Source organism: Hordeum vulgare, chromosome 5H (assembly GCF_904849725.1).
Source record: "Hordeum vulgare subsp. vulgare chromosome 5H, MorexV3_pseudomolecules_assembly, whole genome shotgun sequence".
NCBI lineage: Eukaryota > Viridiplantae > Streptophyta > Magnoliopsida > Poales > Poaceae > Hordeum > Hordeum vulgare.
Window position 1 is genome coordinate 514393017 of NC_058522.1, and position 15168 is coordinate 514408184.

Sequence of the window (15168 nt, forward strand, 5' to 3'; positions counted from 1 at the left end):
CAACGAAAGAACAAGATAGTAGTGGGCTTATGGAAACCTTTCAAACTAATGAAGTGACAACCAGCCACTAACAGAAACAAGGATTGATTGGGGGAAACAAGGTATGAACAATTTCTTACACCAAGAGGATACATTGAGAACTTGGATTAATGACAAGCACCATGATAGCACAATCCATAGGAAAAGCTTTAGGTGAAGTCCAAACCAAGATAGCTCAATGAAGAAATCATGGGTTGAAAATATCTCATGATCATAGAATTGGTGGATTTAATTATCTCGTACTTGAATGGAAGTCTCTTCGAGACTCCTACACTAACAAGAATGCTATAACACCACCTCAAAGGATAAAGGAAGAACAAATGCACTTGGAAATGCAAGATAAGAAAAACTTGAGGTTCTCCAATAGAATCTTGAAGAACACTTTACGAATGAATTGATATCATGATGAACCACCATGAAGGACCTCCGTATACAAATGAACGATGCAACGATATGAAGGTAGAAAAGAATAAGATTATGACCTTGCCAAAATTTAGATGAAGCAACACGAAGAGATACTTGAGAAAACTTGGAACTCCGGAAAAGAAAGATAAGAACACTAGAGAAAAGGAATTGATATCATGAGCCACTCCGGAAGAAGAATTGAAATCTCTTGGAAGAAGGAAGGACAATAATAAGAATTATGTTATGCTCACCCTTCATGAAATTAAATTGATGACAAGCAACGGATCTAGCATACAACTTATTCTTCTAGAAATGAATCTTGGAGAGACAGAGAGGAAAAACACCACTTGAAGCAAAATTGAAGGAAGCACCGGTAAGAATTCAGAACTGAATGGGAATTCCAAGAATGCATGGAAACACCTGAGAATGCAGAGATCATGAGCCACCTGAGAGAAAACTTGAACAAGGCACCGGATAATCGAGAGACGAACGAAGAGGCAACAATTAGGAAGATTTGAGGATGAAAGCTGAAAGTTGAGAACGAAGAATCTTCTAAAATGATGGCCTTCGGAGGAACGAGAAATAAAACAACTCAGAAATGCATCGGATAGAAAGAAAGAGATTACTCATGATTGGGAATAATTCAAGATGATGGCACAAGGCTGAAATGATGAATCTACAAGAGAATAGATCCAACCGCAGGGTCGGATTCAGACGATTCCGAACGCGGGTATGGGTACGTGGCCGTGTAGAGGGGATATCCGGAGACGAGAGGGAGAACGGGCGGCACGGCAACAATTTTTAAAACACCGATGACCGTCCGACGGTAGACCAAATACGGTGCCGCTACGGTCGACCGTTCGGGTACCAGACGGTCTCCGATTGCGACGAAATTTGACAGGCGGCCTACCTATATTAAAATAATACCGCTCGACAAATTCCAGCTCAATCGGAGAAAGTTTAATACACGCTTTAAAACAGGGTTACGACGGATGCCGCGGGCGCGTGCGAGTGCGGTCGGACTCAGAACGGACAACGACGAGAAATGGCAACTACTAACGGATGCAAGTTTTGAAAACGGGCGGCAACGGAGATGCCGATGCAATGCAGATGATGTGCATGATGCGATGATGATGCGACAAAAGAAAATAGACACACGACGAAAACGGAAAGAGAGGGGAATCTTCTGGAACGTCGGCATCGGGCTGTCACAACTCTCCTACACTACAAAAGGATCTCGCCCCGAGATCCAAGAATGAAAGGGGGAGAGGATGAGAAAGAAAAAGGTAAAATTTAGTCGCTTCTTGACAAACGAGTGAAACCAATGATCCTTGAAGGTTGCAAGGAGATGAGGAATGACATGAGAAAGAAGCCAGGATTCACGGAAAATTTCGGCAGCACTTCGGTAGGAAAATGGGACAAAAAATTCGATAAGATGGAAGAAATCAACAATATTCATAACACACGACTAAATAGAACAAGGGAACACCATGATCTTGCAGAATTGGAGAGGATAGAATTCACTGAAGAGAAGCACACCGGTTGGAAAGAATTGATATGACAACTCCGGTTGAAAGGAATTGAAAAGACAATTGATAGAGCAAAGAATTAATACCCTCATAAAAATATGAGAACACCTCTTAGAAAAGATCTGAAATCACCACTTGACATCGAAGCAACACGAATTACCATATTCAACAAAACAAAGGGAGAGGCTTATGACACAAGCCAGAACAAACTTATGAGAAAGATTTCGTCCGATATTTTCGTGGACAGGATCGCACGGGCTCGATTTACAGTAGCCATCAACTGCAAGGTAGTGCACCCGACATACGAAGCGTCCCCGAGTCGTAGCAAGCTACAAGGACTCTTTAAGACACAACGTGTACCGCTGTAAGTCGACCGTGAACAAACAAATCCACTAGATGTCGAACCCCAACCTAACATCATGCATTTGTTGGAAGATTGTCCTATAAGCAGCTACTTGAATTCCCACCTATGAATTCCCGAAATATCTGGTCATGCAATCTGGTACACGGATACAAGGAGTAATAACACAAAACTCCTATACTAACCCGTCACTTGTATCACATCCGTCAACACACGACCAGAATCTCGGACCTTCATCTACAACAGACCCTCGTGATCACAACGATACAAAGTATGGCAGTACTCCCGAACAATCTGCACCAGTACTGGGGACATCGGGGTTATCTCGCCACTACTAGTATTGAAGCAATTACGAACATCCTTCGTTCTGAGATACTAAGAAATCTGAATGATAACGATGTGCTCGAGAATCCCCTGGAGCTCAACTCCCCTAAGACTTAGAGCAGATAGGAGGCACCAAGACAGAACTCCGTCACATCGGCATCATATAGATTCCAAAAATATCCGCGTGATCCTAAAAAAAAATTTGAGTGAGAAGAGGAGTAGAGTAAATTATTATGTCAAGATTCCTCACCATAACATAGAAGAGGAGAAAAAAGAATCCTACTATCCGATATATAACTAGACTCAAATAGATTTTCACTAGACTCGACTCGGCCAAGTTCGATCAATCAAGGGGGCTCCTAGGTCGGTCCTTGCGCTGATACCAACTTGTCACGCCCAAGATGCGACCCTATCCTCAATTTGGCACGAGGGCCTCGTCAGGGATAGAAGTGCATCTTGTCGTGTCGCAAGAATGGATATCGTTACAAGTACATGTACTGAAAAGAAGAGATATATAAAGAGTTGGCTTACACTCGCCACAAGCTACATCAGAGTCACATCAGTACATTACATAATCATCAAGAGTAAGAGCAGGGTCCGACTACGGACGAAAACAAATGACAAAAGAAGAACGACGTTCATCCTTGCTATCCCAGGCTGCCGGCCTGGAACCCATTCTAGATCGATGATGAAGAAGAAGAAGCAACTCCAAATGAACAATCAACGCGCTCGCGTCAAGTAACCTTTACCTGTATCTGCAACTGGTGTTGTAGTAATCTGTGAGCCATAGGGGATTGAGCAATATCATTTCCAAAGGTATCAAAACTAGCAAAGCTTAATGGGTGAGGTATGGTTAAGTGGTGAGGTTGCAGCAGCGACTAAGCATATATTTGGTGGCTAACTTACGAGTACCAGAAATAAGAGGGGGAAGATCTACGCATGTATATAAATATATTTTAAAGTGTAGGTTCATTCATTTTGCTCTCTATGTGATCTCTAGTGAAATTTCTAGAAAGACTTATATTTAGAAACGGAGGGAGTACAAGACTAGTTTTCTGCATGCATGTCATTACGAAAACATACGAGGTCAAGGTGCATATGGTGGTTTATTAATAATAATTATACACTAGCACCATCCATAATTGGCGCATTTGCGTGAGGGAACAAGCAGTGTCACCTGGCCTCCATAGGCGAATCTTCTGCACTCCCACCCTTTCGATTTTCGGTAACTACTACTTCCTTCATTCCATATAAAGTGCAGGTGAAATGGATGTGTCTAAACGTTTCTCAATGCTAGATAGATTCATTTGAGAGACAAGTAATATGTGATAGTGTGAGAAAGAATTTCCAAAAGAAACTTATGGTCTTGTGCGCAACTCAAAATCATGGGGTTTCAGCCGTTTGCTGGTTTCATGTATTGTTGCTATATGTGGAAATAATGCGCGTAAATGCAACTCTGTCACCAACATAGATCTTGTACTGGAAAAACTAGATCATGACAAAGATGGCGGTGCGGCTGTACAAGATCGTCGATGAGGCACTTCAATATTCAGGCCTGACCTTTGGCATCTCCATGTAGAAGGGAAGGCATGTTGCGCAGAGGTTGGGGGAGCGAGTTGTTGCTATGATGCATGAATATTTGGTATTTGACAATCTGAAAGGAAAGAAGGTCTTATGATTAAAGAAACTCACAGGTGAGATATATTTTAAGGTCATTAGTTTTTTACCCTAAGAAAGTGACATGCATTAAAATAATAAAATTTACTTGCCTAATATAGTGACGAAATGGAAGTTAGTAGTTGCATGAGTCACAAAAATCGTATGTCACCCCTCCAGATTTTTGTATTTCAGATTTGGTAATATTTATGTAGATGAGATTTAACTATGTCTCGTCAAAGTTTCCATCACACAAACTAATTTGCTAAAAAAATTCGTGCAAACGCTTGATCAGGCGTCGCTGATCGCTGTATCGGGCATCGTTATGTCCCCTTTTGAGTCGCGCGTATGTCCTTTTTTACCTTTTTTTTCTAGGATCTCCTTTATTTTAGGATCGTCCGCCTCTGGTTTTTGTGACGCGTGCTAGAGGTTGTTTTTCACTTATGTTGTTTTCTGGGCTGCGTTTTAGAATTGCAAGAGTCAAGCCATAAAAGAGGGTTGTTGTTGCTGCCCGCTTTTCCTTCTAACAACCATTTGACGCTCTCCTTCTCCTCAGTCATTATTCCCCTTCGCCTTCCAGTAGAGGACGATGTGAACATGCACAGGGAGTCGACAATGATTAACTCTTGTCGACACAACAAAGCGATGGCAGGCCATGGTGATGCAATGAGTGTGCTAGGATCGATCTGGTCCGCGTATGTTCTTTTTTTCATATCCAGAATTGTGATTTTGACGCATAGCCCTAACACTACTATGTTTTTTGTTAGAGCATAGAAGGGAAGGCCCCTCGCGCAGAGGGAGGGGGCATGAGTTGTTGCTATGATGCATGGATTTTGGTATTTGACAATCTGAAAGAAAACAAGGTCTTATGATTAAACAAACTCACAAGTGAGATAAGTTTTAAGGCCATTAGTTTCCTACCCTATGAAAGTGACATGTATTAAAATGATAAAATTTACTTGCCTAATATAGTGACAAAATTGAAGTTAGTAGTTGCATGAGTCAAAAAAATGGTATGTCTTCCAGATTTTTGTTTTTCAGATTTGATAATTCTCATCTAGATGAGATTTAACTACGTCATGTCTAAGTTTCCACCACATAAACTAATTTGCTAAAAACAATCGTGCAAACGTTGTGCGTCGCTGGTTGCTTTGTCGGGCATCGTTTTGTCCCCTTTTGCGTTGTGCGTCTGCTATCGGCCCGTTTTCGCGACATGTACCATGGGTGTTGCTCTGTTATGTTGTTTTTCGGGTCTGTATTTTAGAATTGCAAGAGTCAAGCCATAAAAGAGTGTTCCTGTTGTGAGAATAGAAAGGCTTGAAGCGTATGCGTTTAGCAGGGACGCGTGCGTGTTAATAAAGGCACAAGACCTAGGAGATTACAACAAGGAGTTAGGATCTATCTCTATCTATAAGGTTAAACACAAGAGATAGACCCTAACAAGATATCCTAGTTTAAACCATACATGCACGCCTACAATCGTAATACACATGGTTTATACATATACCATGTGTATACGTAATACAATGTCTAACACTCCCCCTCAATCACAACTTGTCGAAGTTGAGATTGCGACGAAAAACTTCCAACTGGCGAAGGGTAAGAGGTTTAGTAAAGCCATCAGCCATTTGATCACCAGTGGGAATAAACCGTATGTGTAGCAATTTCTGAGCCACTCTCTCACGAACAAAATGATAATCAATTTCAATATGCTTTGTCCGTGCATGAAAAATAGGATGTGCAGATAAGTTTGTGGCTCCTAAATTATCACACCATAGAGAGGCTGTCACGCCCAAGATGCGACCCTATCCTCAATTTGGCACGAGGGCCTCGTCAGGGATAGAAGCGCATCTCGTCGTGTCGCAAGAATGGATATCGTTACAAGTACATGTACTGAAAAGAAGAGATATATAAAGAATTGGCTTACACTCGCCACAAGCTACATCAGAGTCACATCAGTACATTACATAATCATCAAGAGTAAGAGCAGGGTCCGACTACGGACGAAAACAAACGACAAAAGAAGAACGACGTCCATCCTTGCTATCCCAGGCTGCCAGCCTGGAACCCATCCTAGATCGATGAAGAAGAAGAAGAAGAAGAAGCAACTCCAAATGAACAATCAACGCGCTCGCGTCAAGTAACCTTTACCTGTACCTGCAACTCGTGTTGTAGTAATCTGTGAGCCACAGGGGACTGAGCAATATCATTTCCAAAGGTATCAAGACTAGCAAAGCTTAATGGGTGAGGTATGGTTAAGTGGTGAGGTTGCAGCAACGACTAAGCATATATTTGGTGGCTAACTTACGATACCAGAAATAAGAGGGGGAAGATCTACGCATAGCGGACGTGAACTATAGATGATCAAATGAATGATCCTGAACACCTACCTACGTCCGATATAACCCCACCGTGTCCTCGATCGGAGAAGGAACTCACGAAAGAGACGGTCACGGTTACGCACACAGTTGACAAGTTTTAATTAAGTTAACTTCAAGTTATCTAGAACCAGTGTTAAACAAAGTTTCCACGTTGCCACATAACCGCGGGCACGGCTTTCCGAAAAGATTTAACCCTGCAGGGGTGCTCCAACTAGTCCATCACAAATTACCACAAGCCGCATAGAAATCCTCAATCACGAAGCTCGCGATCTCGTCGGATTCCCTAGTGGAAAACCTCAACTCTGAGATTACCCAAAGCATCACTGGAATCCCGATGCACAAGATATCTCGTCAAAGGTAAAACTAATCCAGCAAGGCCGCCCGACGTGTCGACGATCCCGATAGGAGCCGCGTATCTCGTTCTCAGGACACGGCGGATGAGTCACACTAGGAGAACCAAACCTCGGGTTGCCCCGCGGTGGCCCCGTAGTCTGCCAATTTGGACCAACACTCATGAGGAGCACTGGCCCGGGGGTTGATTAAATTATCCTCGGGGTCCGGAAAGTCCCTATGCAATTTTATTAGGTGATAAGGCAAATGTAGTACCAAAGTTGGGCCTTGCCAGACCAGTCTTAATCTAAAACGAATTATCAAGGGGGTACCCATAACAACCCCGATCGTGTTAGGAGCGCTCGATTATGGAACATAACACCGGTAGCTGAAACTAAGGGGGCAAAGGTGGAACAAAACACTAGGCTAGAAAGGCCGAGCCTTCCACCTTTTACCAAGTATATAGGTCCATTAAATTAAATCGCATTAATATGGTGATATAACAAGGAACCCATGCTTTCACATGGAAGCATCTGCACCTGCAACTAGCAACTCTACAACATGGTTAAGCAAGCAGTAACATAGCCAATCAGTGGTTTGCTAGGTTGAACAGGTTGAAGGTTAACATGACATCGTTGAGAGGCTGATATTTAACATGTGGTAGGCAACGAGACATAAACGACAGCAACGGTAAAACTAGCATGGCAATGATAGTAATGGTATCTGGGGAAATGATCATCTTGCCTGAGATCCCGCTTGGAAGAAGAATGCCTCCGTGAAGCAGACGAACCGACGTAGTCGAACGGGTCCTCACAATCCGGCACGATGCGGAACTCTATCGAGACGAAGTAAACCGGAAACACAAATCAACACACGGAATTCACCACACGATGCACAACACCAATGATGCATGAGCAGCTGAATACATGCAAGTCACGACATGGCAAATCACTCAAACAAACACTACACATTAAGTGAAGTACAATATGCAACGAGTTGCATATTGACGAAACTCCACGTTAATTATTTAGTTCTATCCCGATTAGTTACACGGCAATATTAAATGTGGTTAAACATGACAAGAGGTGAAGCGTAATTAATCTACCTATCTAGGCATTTTAAATGAGGTCGAAAATGGCTTATAGCACCTCCGAAACGACCTCACAAGTTAATTTACAATTCTGTCCCGATCTGAATTAACACCTTTAATTAGTTGTTAAACAACAAAACAAATAGGTTCACGTGATTCTACGTGTCAATACAAGAAATCTACACATAAAGAACATCTCCAACGGAGCTACGGATCAAAAGATACAAGCACTGCAAGATGTGATGGCATGAATGCAAAATATGTGCAACGGCGCTCACGAGCACTTCAAAACATACAACCAGCAAGATAAAATGAAACCACACGAGATTCTAAGCTAGATTCATGTAGGACACGATCAAATCGGAGCTACGGTCCAATAACTACGAGCAAAACAAGAAATGACTACAATCTGCCAAAATCAGCCACATAGCATTTACTACGCCCCACAACTACGGCTACACAACTCCGATATGCACAAGCAAGGCCTGGCACGGAAGAGGGCAAGAAGCACTACTGCGAACACCTAACAACAACTAGCATGGCAGCAAGGAACATTAGGGAAAGAAGTCACAAAATGGCTTCCCACACACTATTTCAGACTTAGTGAAAATAACACCCCATGAAAGTGCAGTTTTCGATCTGACGCAATTTTGACAGCAGCAAAACATATAGCTACAGGACTTCAAACGATATGAAACTTAACAGCACGCTAGAGAAACACAAGGGCTACAACTAACTCCATTGGACCAACCTCAAAAGAGCTACAGATCACAAGATGCTAGCAAGACAAGACAGTAACAAAATAATAACAGATTCCTGACTTAGAAATATTTCAGCTACTCTAAAACAGCACTATTTCTAGCAACTTGAGAGCAAGCAAACAACACCTAAACATGCATTTCTATTGCAACCAAAAATACCAGGGGCTAAACAAAACATCCAAGATCAACTCTCTAGTTGACAACTCCGTCAAACGACGCACGGAATAAATCCTACGAAAATGACAAGAGGGCAACATGGCAAAATATCGCGCGAACTAACTTGCTCAAATGCTAAAACTAATTGCACAGAAAATTTTTCTACCCCGGAAACATATAAAATATGTGGGGTTTGCAACACCAAATAAAGCCACACATTAATGCGGGGAAATAACCTGTATACGGGAAAATAAATTAGAGGCAATTCCCTACACGCGAAAATACAAATGACTGCTCTAAAATGCATGGAAAAATGGTCCCTAAAACATGGGCATTTCTAAAACGGCATTCGGACAATACGGTCTAGCGCGAAAAATAAATACGGCGTCTATCCTATATAGACAGCACGGTAAACAATGCATTTGGCACGCTAAACTAAATTGAACAAATACGCAAGGTGCACAGACGTAATCTACGCGAAAACCATATATTACACGCTTCGTTCCGACTTACGGATTAAAAGATACGAACGTTTTAATATATCTATACCGAAAATCCTAAAATAAATAAATACTACCGGGCCTAATATTCTACCAGACCGAAAAAAAAGCTGGGTGCAATATAGCTAACACGCGCGTAGGGCGCTGGTGAAAGGGGCTCACCTTCGGGCCAAAGTAGGCCGGCCTGGGGCGGATGAGGAGCAGGAGGCTTCGATCTGGGCCGGCTCGGGGAAGGTTCACGGCCCATTCGGGCGAGGCCCACACGCGGGAGCGCTGGCGGTCAGGAGCCACGGGAGGCCGGCTCGGGGCGAGCAGCACCCCGAGGCTCTCCCGACCCCGTTGGATCGAGGAGCACGCCGGCGGCGGCTCTCGGTCGGAGGGGGTTTGCAGGCGGCCGGAGAACTGAGGGGGCGACCGGATCTGGCCGGTCCATGGCTGATCCGAGGCGCGGGAGCCTCCCGGCGGTCGGCGACGAGGACGGAGAGGAGCACGGGCTCCGGCGACGAAGGTGGGCATGGTGGCGCGGCAGAAGCACGGGGCGGCGGCCGGGAACGGCACGGCCCGAGGGCGACGGGGCTCCGGCGAGCAGGCGAGCATGCGGGGAATGGGGCCACCCGGGCCTGCTGGCGGTGCGGCACTCCGGCGGCCGGCCGGACGGCGCTTGGAGCTCGCTCGGGAGGAGCTGCGGGAAGAGGCTCGGCCTCGAGGCGGCGGCGCTGGATCCGGGCCTGGAGCGGGCCTGCTGCGGGCCTCGCGGGCCGACGGCGGCTGCGGGACAGAGAGTCTGCGGGAGGAGAGCTAGGGTTAGGGTAGGCGGCGTGGAAATCAAGGAGAGATTAGAGGGAGGCTGTCCGAAAATTAGAAGGGGTCTATATATAGACAAAGGGGGGGGGGCTCGGTTACCCGAAATCGCGTTCCGGATCCAACCGCGGGGTCGGATTCAGACGATTCCGAACGCGGGTATGGGTACGCGGCCGTGTAGAGGGGATATCCGCAGACGAGAGGGAGAACGGGCGGCACGGCAACAATTTTTAAAACACCGATGACCGTCCGACGGTAGACCGAATACGATGCCGCTACGGTCGACCGTTCGGGTACCAGACGGTCTCCGATTGCGACGAAATTTGACAGGCGGCCTACCTATATTAAAATTATACCGCTCGACAAATTCCAGCTCAATGGAGAAAGTTTTATACATGCTTTAAAACAGGGTTACGACGGATGCCGCGGGCGCGTGCGAGTGCGGTCGGACTCAGAACGGACAACGACGAGAAATGGCAACTACTAACGGATGCAAGTTATGAAAACGGGCGGCAACGGAGATGCCGATGCAATGCAGATGATGTGCATGATGCGATGATTATGCGACAAAAGAGAATAGACACACCACAAAAACGGAAAGAGAGGGGAATCTTCTGGAAGTCGGCATCGGGCTGTCACAAAGGCAGACATAGGATGAGGAATACCCAGCTCAGTCAAAAGATTCTGTACCCAGATTACCTCAGCAGTAGCATTATCAAGTGCTTTGTACTCAGCCTCTGTGCTGGAGCGAGAAACTGTAGGTTGCTTACGTGCAGTCCAAGACACAAGATTGCTCCCAACAAAAACAGCAAAACCACCAGTAGATTTTCTGTCATCAGGGCAACCAGCCCAATCTGCATGAGAGAATGCGCTGACTAGCATGGAATCAGACTTAGAGATACGCAGACCATGGGTGATAGTGCCTTGTAAATACCAAAGTATACGCTTGACTGCCGTCCAGTGAACAGAGATTGGAGCATGCAAGAATTGACATACCTTGTTGACCGAAAAACAAATATCTGGTCTAGTAAGAGTTAGGTATTGCAAAGCACCTACAACACTGCGATAGTTGGTAGAATCCCCATCTCCAAGAGGATGTCCATCAAACAAAGATAATTTTTCAGAAGTAGACAAAGGAGTACTGGCAGGTTTGCAACCATTCATATTGACACGTTGAAGCAGATCGAGCAAATATTTTCCTTGAGATAAAGCAATACCATTATCAGTAGAAGTTACCTCAATACCAAGAAAATAATGCAGGGGTCCAAGATCTTTGAGTGCAAAGTCCATAAGAAGATCACTGAGGAGAGCTTCAACTGCTTGTACAGAGGAACTAGTAACAATAATGTCATCCACATATATGAGCATAAAGATAGTCACCCCTCTCCGAGAATAAAAAAACAGTGAGGTATCACTCTTGGAGGGTTGAAAACCAAGAGACTGAAGCTTAAAGGACAAGCGAGAGTACCATGCACGGGGGGCCTGTTTTAGACCATATAGAGCTTTATCCAGTTTACAGACCAAGTGCGGAAACCGTGAATCTGTATACCCAGGTGGTTGTCGCATAAAAACATTCTCTTCCAGAACACCATGCAAAAACGCGTTCTTAACGTCCAACTGTCGCATACACCAATTCCTAGAGACAGCTATAGACAGAACCAATCTGATGGTGGCAGCTTTAACAACCGGACTGAAAGTATCCTCATAATCAAGACCATAACGTTGTTTAAACCCTTTTGCAACGAGACGTGCTTTATAGCGATCAATACTACCATCAGATTTGCGTTTGACCTTATACACCCATTTGCAATCAATAAGATTTGTACCTGCGCAAGGTGTGACCAAGTGCCAAGTTTGGTTGTCCATGAGGGCACGATACTCCTCATCCATAGCTTCTTTCCACTTTGGATGACCAAGTGCTTCTGTTAAATTTTTCGGTTCACCTGTAGCACAAAAAGAGCCCCAACAAATACATCCATCTGTAAATTCTTTGGGTTTAACAATACCAGTACGAGAGCGGGTAGTAACACGTGTGGATGACGATGATGGAGGAGCTTCGAGAGATTGCTGGTGATGGCGCTGTGCTGCGGGGGGGTCAGAGGAGGACACAGGCGTGGAGTCCGACGAGTCATGTGTCGCTGCATGGGAGGACATGTCGGCAGAAGAGCCGACGGGCGCAGGTTCCGGGCGGGGCGCAACAACCGCAACCGGGTCCTCCTGGGGCCGGTCAGGTGGATGGGCCCGAAACCGCGGGAGACCCGAGGCGGAGGCGTCCTGGCGAGACACGGCGCGATCGGACCCCGAGGCTGGGTCGGGAGAGGACAGATGTCCAGGGACCAGCGCGGGCCCGCTGGCAGCAGGAGATCCCGAGGCGGGAGCGGCGGCGGTGCTGCCCGAGACCGGATCCGCAGACGTGGCAGGCGGGAGTTGGCGCGCGGAACCCGGACAGGATCCGTTGGCAGCGCGGCGGGATCCCGAGGGTGGCCCGCTGGCAGCAGATACGCCAACCGCAGTGTGAGCGCCAGCAGGAGGAGGCGATCCCGAGGCTGATTTGGTAGGGGAAACAGCCCCGTTTTCAGCGCCGACCGGATCGGCTGTGGAGGCTGTTTCTGCGGTAGAATCTGCACACATAAAATCATCAGCGTCGCCAGGCCTTGGATGGATAGATTCCTGCACACTTCCAGCAGAGTTAGGCACATCAGTATTAGAAATTGTCGCAGTATTAGTATGCACTTCTTCCGGAGCCAAAAGAGGTGGATGGTTAAGGAGAAGTGGAGGAAGGAGTAGGAGTTCTTTGCGGAGTTGAGCACTGGCATTAGGATGGAGTGCGGCAAAGGGAAAAATATGCTCATCAAAAATCACATCGCGAGAAACATAGACACGGCCGGTGGAAACCTCAAGACACTTATAGCCTTTGTGAAGGGCGTTATAACCAAGAAAGACACACTGTTTTGATCGGTACTCCAGCTTATGTTTGTTAAAGGGCCTAAGATTAGGCCACACCACACAGCCAAAAATACGAAGAGAGGAATAGTCTGGTGTAGTGTTAAAGAGATGTTCCAAAGGTGTTTGATTATTAATAACACGACTAGGAACACGATTAATAAGGTAGACAGCTGTGAGGAATGCTTCATCCCAAAACTTGAGAGGCATGGATGCATGTGCTAGGAGGGAGAGGCCAACCTCAACGATGTGACGGTGTTTGCGTTCGGCAGACCCGTTCTGTTGATGAGCATAGGGACATGAAACATGATGAGTAATACCAATACATTCAAAGAACTGGTTTAACTTTTGATACTCACCACCCCAATCAGTTTGCATGGCAATGATTTTACGATCAAATAAGCGTTCAACTAGAGCTTGGAATATATGAAACTTTTGGAAGACATCAGATTTATTTTTAATGAGATAAATCCAACTAAACTTGCTAAAATCATCGATGAAACTGACATAATATTTTTGTCTACCAATGGAAAGAGGTCCAGGACCCCATACATCTGAGAAAACTAGCTCTAAAGGAGCATTGGACACACTAGTGGAACGAGAATAAGGTAATTGGTGGCTCTTGGCCATTTGACATGCATCACAAACAAGGTGATGATCAGTTTTATCTGACACTGGAAGACTATGGTGACGAAGAATTTGCTACACCACTTGGATTGATGGATGACCTAGACGCCCGTGCCACCTAGAGGTAGATGGCTTGACAACACCAAGGAGTTGGCGTCCAGATTCAACCAACTGGCCAGCAATGGGGTATAGTCCACGTTTACTTGGACCTTGAAGGATTGTTCTCCCCGTTTCCTGATCGTTAGCAGAAAAGAACTCGGGGTAAACAAGAAGATAGGCAGAATTATCTTTAGTAAGTTGGTGACCAGAGAGAAGGCTTTTGGATGCGGTGGGAACATGTAAGATATTGTTTAGCCGGAGGGGGTTGATGAGGAGTAGGGAGAAGTGCATGACCAATATGTGTAATGTCCATACCTTGGCCACTCGCATTATGAATCTGGTCAGGTCCAGTGTAGCGATCACGCACAGTCAGCTTCTCCAGCTCGCCGGTAACGTGATCGGTAGCGCCGGTGTCGAGGTACCAGTTGGTGTCAACACCGTAGGCGGCAGTAGTGGCAGTGCTGGCAGTCTTGTCGCGGCGCTTGGGATTGTTGTTGAAGGTTTTGTCGAAGCGCTTCTTGCAGGACCACGCCCCGTGGCCGTCCAGCTTGCAGATCTGACAGACAAGGGGACCAAGGGGCCCTTGAGGGGAGGCAGCACCGCGGCCTGGAGGAGGAGTACCGCCGCTGGAACCGAAGCGATGCTCGGGCCCCTCTGCAGGCCGAGCAGAGAAGCCACGCCCCCCCCCCCTTTGACGCAAGGTTGATGGAGTGGGAGAGTGTGGTATTCTGTGCTTCGAGGCGAGACTCGGCGGAGAGGAGCAGGGAGTAGACTTCGCCGAGGCCGATGGGGTGATCAGCTGCAGCGCGGGTGGAGATCGTCGAGACGAAAGAGTTGTAGTCGGAGTCCAGCCCGTGGAGTAGATGAGAGACGACCTCATCTTCATCTACGGGTTTGCCAACCGCAGCAAGCTCGTCGGCGAAGCCCTTCAGCTTGGTGTAGTAGGCAGCCGCAGAGAGATCACCTTTGCGGGTTGTGGAGAGTTGGCCTCGAAGCTGCATGACACGCCCCCGGGATTGAGAAGCGAAGAGCTGCAAGATCATGTGCCATACCCCGGTGGATGAGGTGATGTCATGAACTTGCAGGAGTACCTCCCGGGAGAGCGAGGCCAGCAGGAAGGTGAGGACTTGTTGATCTTGGGTATACCAGGTGGAGTAGGCAGGATT